At 39.3% G+C, this 9,166-nt stretch overlaps 1 pseudogene; it reads right to left on the bottom strand.

The window, feature by feature from the left end:
* Positions 1–2,920: 2,920 nt before the first annotated feature.
* LOC125651782 (uncharacterized) lies at positions 2,921–8,594 on the bottom strand (annotated as a pseudogene).
* Positions 8,595–9,166: the final 572 nt, after the last annotated feature.

Genomic DNA, 9,166 nt, shown 5'->3' with positions numbered 1-9,166 from the left:
ACCAAATTCTCTAATATGCTGAATTTTAACAGGTTGTATTATATCTAAGATAAAAAGAAGGTTTCGGCTTCCTGGATTTTATGGGGAAATGTTTTAAAATGTGCACTTTGTAGGGATGGGGGAAGGGGTAATGCGACAGCCTTATTTGACGTTTCTTTCTGTGCAAGTTATATTGCAATTAATACCGAGAATTTCAGTAGTAATCTGTTTAAAAAAAACACATGCAGACACCTAGAATTAAAAATACAATTAAAGCATGTGATATAATCAGACACATAGCATCGTGGTTTTTTTTTTAGGGGGGGGGGGGAGAAGTTGATTTCAAAATATTGCCTGACAATTTTTGACATGCAGAATAAAAAATCCAAAGCTTTAAATCCTAAATTGTGGGGTAAGACGGCAAGGGTTGATCTTTCAATTCATCGGTTAAATTTACATTGCTACTACAATTCACTACAATGCTATTTTTTAAAAAAAAAAGTGGGGGCACCAACCTATCTAAAAATTGAACTATCTATACTTATAAATTAACAAATTTTGCCAATAAACTCCGAAACTCTTGTTCCAGAGTTATACTGCTTGCACCTTTAATATTGTTTTATATGTGAGGTGAAGTCCGTAAGCTATAATAGAATCTTAGTTGATTAGTAAATATCGTAAAATTAATCAAAAACCTACTCGATAAACTACCCTGAAATAGCAAAATTGAAAGTAAAGTGGCGGGACACGCTTTGGTGGATCTAAGCCAGTTTTCTCTTTTTTTAGAATTACAACTTAAGGGTAATACGATATGAAGTAAATCCGTTGTTTATCGATGTTTGATTTTGATCTTACAGTAAAATTAGTTTTGATAATTGCTGAATAAATAAAACATGTCTGTTCGTTTCTTCAGTCCTTGATTTTAGTCTTGAATCAGCCTTATGGAAATTTCCAGAACGAAGCGCCCAGTACGAGGCAACATCATAGACATAGACGCTTAGATCTAGAACCAATACACACATTCTCGGGCCTTTCCAGCAAGCCGAGAAGTTGCGATTGGTTTACAACATGGTCAGCATAAAATTGTGTATGTGTTCAGTGTTAGTTATACTTATACAAAATAGTTTTGACTAGGCCCATATTGATCATTCTATGAAGATTAATAAATATACATCTCATTCAACGAAAGATACCCCCCCCCCCTTTTTTTATGCTCAATAACTCGAATTCATCCGACCCATTGACTGGAATATTAAATGTGTCTAAAACTGAAGAATAGTTTTGAAGAATTTCATCATTAGAAAGGGCAGTTGGAGTATAAGTGCGATAATAAAATGACAAATGAATATCTTCGTAGTTTGGAGTTCTTTATTGCCTTTCTTCGTGGATCAGCGAGGAGAGGCCTTGTGAAAGTATAATTTGATTTTTAATTTACAGGGACACCAGACCACTGGTACATAAGGTCCAGTCATGTCATTTAGGATAACAAATCACTGTTACCTGACCGTGTTTAGTACATAAAAAGGAATATCACAGCATCAAACGTTGAAAAATGATTAGTTCGTTTAGCAATAATGATATAAGATGACTAATCATATGACAATTGAATGAATACGATAAATCGGGGGGAAATTCTGTCAGATCTGAAAATAAACATCATTTCGTAACAAGGGAAATAGAAAGATGTAGAGATGAACAAGGTGAATAAGGTATACAGAAAAGATGTTTTCGCCTACATGCATGTCTGTTGACTCGAATGTGTAGGCTGTAAACAACAACAAAAACTGTTCTATACTCCCCGAAAAGATACCGAAATTTCGCGTTATTTATTTCCATTACACCTATGATATATTCGACTATTATTTTACATGTATTCATATGTTTAAAGCACATAATAAATGTATTTCGAAAAATGTGAGACCCCCTGTTACACCCCAAATCGTCGCCCATCCCAAACACCAGAGTGATAGTCGAAAATAGTTCGTTATGATTACAGCTCGCGGTGCATTGAGCTCGCGATCAAGATATTTCATGTTACGGGAAGCACATGCCAGGAACACCCGAAACCCAAATATCGGTTCACAAACACCAGAGATACTGCAGAGTTGCTGAAAATTGTGCAAAGCTCGCGGCGTTTTAAGCTCTCATTCCAGAATTCTCATTTTTGGGGTCATGTCAGAGGGTGACTTGTAATCTACATACAAAATTGCAGCCCGGTCGACAAACACCAGAGATATGAGTGCGGACAGACAAATAGACCAAGTGAAACCTATGTACCCCCATATAAGAGGGGATGCAATAAAATAACTTCTGTGTAATCTATCCTAAAAACGTCAATAAAATATTGGCGGGCGACGATTTAGGACGGGCGACGATTTGGGGTTTTCCCGTATCACAAGTGGAATCACATTTCAACCTCAGTTCCTTCATGAAGTTTTGGGTGTAAAAGTCTTGATCTAGGAACCAAAGTTAAGATGTGGTCCACAGGGGTGGGTGGGTGGGTGGGGGAATCATCATACCCTAACCCTACCTCCCTGTTCTTCCATCTCATACTGTCCATCACCACCCTCCGATCAAACAACGAAAAGGGATGACGTCACTTCGGTAACACGTGATTTCACTTGTGATATTCCCGTATCACAAGTGGAATCACATTTCAACCTTAGTTCCTTTATGAAGTTTTGGGTGTAAAAGTCTTGATCTAGGAATCCAATATCCAGTTCTAGTCGCAATATCATAGGTCACCTTCCCAACACTTACTATACAAAAACCAACATCCTTAAACCTGTATGTACTGAATATAGGCTGTACTATGAACAAACTCCATCTAGTTATTTCCAATTTATTTGAAAACTCAGTTGAACCTATTAGAGCATACATACAATTGTATAATAAAACACAATATAGCACTTTATATCACATAGTCATGTCCCTGTGTAATGTCATAAACACCCCTCGATTCATCAAACCTCCTGTCGCTACAACTTATTCCCTGAAAATGCTGATTGAAGACTATCGTACTGTACACATTCCTGAAACTTCTCCTGTATCATTCCTTCATCCTTCACACTCGCTGCTAATCTCCCTGCTACAAAATCTGACTCTACTAAAGCTGGCAGCCTACTGTAATACTCAGCACTTCCTTCCCCAAACCATCCAATATGTCTCATTATCTGCCCCATATCATTCACTGAACCAGACATAACCAAAGCCACTGCACAACCTGCCCTGAAACTGTGTGGAGTCTCCCCCTATCCATACTCATGTTCCTTAAATATATCCGTAACTTATCATACACCACTGAATATGTTACAGGCTGATCCAAGACCCGAGCGTCCTCTCCAACAATCCTAAAGAGATAACCATAAGAGAGATAACACCCAAATCCCTACACCCCGACACAAACTGTTGTAACCCTAGTACAGGACAGATATCCTCCTCAGCACACCTCTTAACAACAAACATGTTACTTCTCCTTTTAGCTCCTCTAAGTGTCTTCCCAAAGGTGTGATTAAACACAAAACCTGAATACTCTGAGCCACTTAACCTCTTGGGTAACCAAATTTGCAAGATCTCCTGCTCTATCCCCAGCAAAAAACTGTAACTTAAACCAAGCCTGGTCTCGTAACAAGATATACTTCTTCTTAACTGATATAGAACCCAAACTTAGTCGATTCCTAATAAAACCCGCAATGGCCCTAACCTTAGTTATAAAAATAGGTCTAGCCTGCTTAGGTATCAAGTGAGCGCTTGCCCGTTCCTCTTGTACTAGCTTTAAGTATCCTTTCACTATAGGTGATGCGGCTGGATTCCCTGAGCAAAGAGCTCCATTCCAAGATCTTCCAAATCCCATCTAATAAAATATATTCAACAATCTATTGATTAACAACGATACAGTACCCGAGGCCAGACGGACTGGACAACTACACTCAAATACTCCTTTGTTTCCAAGAAAATGACATTCTATCCTATGAACCTGACTCTTACCACTCTGATCCTTCCATACCAAAAATCTTCTGATGTCATCAGGAGTACAACTTGTAATCCCCTGACCCGACACCCTTGCTATAAACTCAGTGATCTCCCTTCTTAAACACTCTTCTCTTTTAGAATCCAGTGATGACGACCTCCTAGCATCTAACTCCTTCAGCCTGTCATCCAAGACTTGAACATCAACAGTTATATCTTGTCCCTGAAAAAGATCAAACACGTTTATTCCTTTAAAAATGCAAATCTGTAAGCAATCAATGTCCATTTCAACTCCCTGTTATCAAGGGCATACCCTTTCTTTGTAGGAACCCGGATAATTCCTTTCTGCCCCTGACAACATAACACAACACTAGCTATCTTGCACCTCTCAATCAGAGGCCACCATACGGGCACCGGCTGTATACGTGGAAGAACACAGGTACACACAGGAACTTGTTGTTCCACCAACAATGACAACACCGGAAATATACCGAATGGAGGAAACACATAAGGATTAGTCTCCTGTGCAAGATCCTGAGCAAACACATCAACCCCTGCAGTAAAAGGCATCGGACAAGGTGTAAAGTGCCTCAACAACTCACCCCCTATCCCTTCATTACATTAGAATCAGAGGCCATCAAATCAATTGTATGGGGACCAAATGCTTTTTCAACCAAGTCCCAAGCCTGCCTATCCAACATAGAGTCCGCATAATTAATACTTCTTGAAGGTGCATCAGCCACATTCAACTTTGAGGGAACATACTGCAAACTAAACTCAAAATTTAGTTGTAAAGTCAAAGAAAATATTCTCTTTGTAATACAATTCAACGCACTATCTTTACCCCCTTAATTCTGCCAAACCCCAAGTACAGCCATATTATCTGTCCAAACATGCACTCTCGAGTCAGCTATACTCTGGTCAAGAGCCAACAATACTTTATACACAGCATCAGCCTCTTTCAAATGAATAGGTCTTTGGTCATTCTCTTCCCAAAAATCACTAACCACAAACCTATTCTCATTCTGTTCTACAACTGCTCCATACTTGTATAAGGATGCATCAGAGGATAAGACAACCTGCCTATGACTCTCCCTCCTCCATCGACAACATCCCTCCCAGGAATCCAGAAAACGCCAATACTCTAATTCCTTCCGCAGCTCATCAGTCAAACACACAAGCTTACTATCCTTCACAGCCCTAGAGATGGCCAAGTTAATCTCCCTACAAACAATTTACAGCCCGGAACTGCCAAGCCCATAGATATACACTTGCCAGCAATTCGCTGAAGTGTCCTCACAGTGACTTTCTTTGAACTCAGAATATTCTCTCTCAAAGTTGCAAATTTCTGCTTCTTGTACTCTGGCAAAATATAAGCCTGCCTGCAAGAATATACTAAAAAACCTAGAAACTTGACACATGTTGATGGGACAAAAGAACACGTCTTTAGCGCCAAAGTATAGCCCAACCTTGTCAACACCTCTACCAAAACATATGCAACCCTATAACCCTCTACCAATGGGTCGATTGCTCCCGAAACATTTGCAATTGCTAACCAATCATCAATGTACTGAACTGTTACTAATGACAGGCTCCGAAGATAAGACGTCACTACCATGCCAATAGTCTGATAAATATAAGGTGATGCCTTAAACCCAAAAGGGATCACTGTATAAACCATAACGTAACCACCATATTGCAGCCCAAAATATCCCTGAGAATGATGCGATAATCGTATATGATCATATCCAGATTTCTCATCAGTTGTCACCAACAACGCTTTATCCCCAACCAATCTATGAACATTTAAAGTGGAGATCCCTCATCCAGAGATTTAGATATCTAATAGTATCATCATGACACAGTCTCGGTTTGGTTGGTTCAATTGTCAAAGGCATAATAATATGGGGCATCTCACACTCACCAACCCTACCCAGAACTCTTATTGCACCCGATTAAACTTTCTCATACAAAACCTTAGATATAAAAGAATCATACTTTTTACATATAGGAGAGTTAGGGAAGGCAACACTCGGAGGCCATTTAGAATCATATGGATTTTCACGAAAATTTCCTTTAAAGTGAGTGAAAAACTCTCTTACATCTACTCCCTCTGTAAGCCACTTCCTCACACTCAACAAGTTGTCTTCATTCACTCCACTCCTCTCCAACACATACTCCCAGGCAGAAACATTTTTACCCAACTGTCCTGCAATGAATGCATCTGGACTATACACTGGCAACTGGTCCAAATCAAAATTAGACCCTGCGATCACAGACTCTGCACTAACATGGTGGGTTGCAAGAGAAGGAGTCCCATCACTGATTGTCACCCATTTTCCGTCTTGACGAGGAATTATCCCCATGGGATTAAATCCTGTTGTTTTCTCAAGCTCAACTTTATCACTGCTAGTCAACAATGAAGCTCTGTTGTTTTCCTGTAAACCAAATGTACATTCTGTTTTAACCTTCTATATAGTGCCAATCATCAGTGGAACTCCTTCACTTAGCAACCCACGTGAACATAGTCCACTAAGGCATTAGAGTCCTTGAGTTGTAAGATCCAGAATTCTCTATCACACATATACAATATATAACAACCATCAACTATCATTACATCATTTAATGTAAAGAAAAAACATCCATCATTTAGATCTTGTTACAGTAATAGTACCAGCACATACAAACCAAACAATGGCAATTTATTAAAGCATTTCTATTGAACACCAGTACACATGTACCATGTACTTCACATAGCTCCTATCATATGTATACGAAACCAACTATTTCCTCCAAGCAGCCTTCATCAGCTCACAATCTTTTACCAAATGTTGTGTCGAGTCACAAAAATGACAAGCTAACCTACCGGCATTACGTTTCCCCATACCTCCTGAAGCTTTGTATGCCCGTGGCTTTCCACAAGCACCAAAATTATGAAATGGCTGAAATGGATATTGTTGAAACCCTGGTGCACTGAAAAAAGGTGTTGAATACATAGGATACAATCCTGCCAAAGGGGAATTTGAATACCTAGGCCCTTGATCTGGTTCTCCGTCACTCTTAGCTTTCACACCCTCACCCTTGGACCCCAAATTACAGCCTTTCTTGATACACTTATTTACTGCCTTCGAAACAAGATCAGCTCCCTGTCCCCCAAGAACAGTAAAACATAAATTTGCAATGTTCACTTTCCCTGCAAGCGGCCACATTGCCTATACAACTCCTCAAACATTTCCATATCCTTATCCCCCAACTTTCTAGACAGGCGAGCTAATTCATCGAGACTAATCAAAATTAACGACTCGATTGGGTCTTGTTGTGCAGCTAAAGCTTTAACTCTCTCCTTCACCTTCAAAACGTCTTCCTTCTCAAGTTTCTCCAAAACCAACAGCCTTCTCTTCACATCATCCATCTTCTTCCTCTTAACTTGGACATGATCACCCTGAAAGTGTGTGTATAATACTACACATATATATAATATTTACAATTCTTATTTCCCCTTCAAAAAGCAATGTTTACAACAAAAGGACTTTCATTCCATTTGAATCCACATAAGCAGAGTAACGTATCAAATACACAATAGTGCTATACCTCAATAGTATCGCCTCCAATATCAGCAGTCGCTGATATACACATACTAGGGCCTGCAACTACCTGTGTACCTTCATCCTGCAAGATCTGCCCTTTGGGCTGCCCCTTCTCATTTGCTGCAAGTATGCAGTAGTGCAACAACAACTTCGCCGCATCCAGGTCTTGAATATTTTCCCCTGCAACACAACCTCATATTAAAGTACAGTAACAATGGTGTAGTCGAGTTAGATGTCCGTAAATGGATGGGTCGTGCGTTACATAAGTGAACCACGACTTCGTGCATGAGCGGGTTTCCCACACTGAGACACTCACTCGAAGTCAAACCATGTAACCATTCAGACATGTTGTATTTTTGTTTCATGTATTACCTGTGTGTCAGTTATGTCCAACATGCCTGTGTTGAACCTCTGCCATATGTATGCTTTACTTAACAATTAAATGTCATGCTACTATTTACTAAATAGTAGTTACACTTCATATACCCTCGCTTTGTAATTGCTTAACATTAACAGAGCAAGAATGTCAACAATACAAATAAACCATGGCCAACCCATTTCCACCATTAAGTTCTCAGCTTTATGCCATTACTTGCTTATCTCATTAACATCTTGCTCATATATCCTTTTCTCATTGTTAAAGCAATTAATTGATATCAGAAGAGTTCCCTAAATGTATCTATTAGCAGTGATCAGCCAATAACATGCTGTCGTGACCAAACGTGTTTGCATTTACATGTTTAACGCACATGGAAAACACTTACCTACGCAACAAAATGGACACTCACCATTAGATGCGCAAGGTATAGACAAAATACTTAGTAATTACTGATAAAACCAACCTGCTAACTCCAACAGTTCATCCATAGGATCCCCTGTTAGATCCGCCACCGCTTTCGATATGTCTTTCAATTGCATCGTCTCCGTGCGCCTTCCCACAACAACACGTGCTAGCTCCTTCACATTTTCCAGAAGTCCGTCCTTTACTTTCCGTAATACCGGCAGCACAGAAAGCCCCTTTAAGCTGTGTCTTTTTTTCAACGTGACTGGCTGAACCATCTAAAATGTAAACCAAACTGTGTGTATAATGACGTATAGTCGATTTGAATCTACTCTTCCGGACATTTACGGAATTTGGCAACATTATTTAATATCTAGTTTAAAACCAACACCAACTAACTTCAAATTACTCTTCACATATAGTTATTATCATTTACAATTCCCATCAAAATTCTTCAAGAAATACGTTTACGAAAATCACATTATCTACACGTAGTCATACATTCGTATAAATGCCGCTCCACGGCATCTCATGTCGTCATGATGTCGGCCCATGCCCACTTCCTCGACATAAATCCATCTATATCAATTTCACATTCGTGACATCCAACAGTCACATTTATTAAAATAACCCTTCAAGATATTCAACAATCTTGAGAACCATAAATGCATTCAATGCAAGCCTCCAACAGCTCAAAATATAAATTAAATTACCTTCCACTCGATATGGCGTCTGCACAGATTCCGATCAAACAACGAAAAGGGATGACGTCACTTCGGTAACGCGTGATTTTTTTTGTGATATACTATAGTACATCCCAAATCGTCGTCCTTAATGATAGTGCAATCTT

Source organism: Ostrea edulis, chromosome 5 (assembly GCF_947568905.1).
Source record: "Ostrea edulis chromosome 5, xbOstEdul1.1, whole genome shotgun sequence".
Classification (NCBI taxonomy): Eukaryota; Metazoa; Mollusca; class Bivalvia; order Ostreida; family Ostreidae; genus Ostrea; species Ostrea edulis.
The sequence above is the reverse complement of the archived record's forward strand: the minus strand, read 5'-3'. Positions and strand labels throughout refer to the sequence as shown.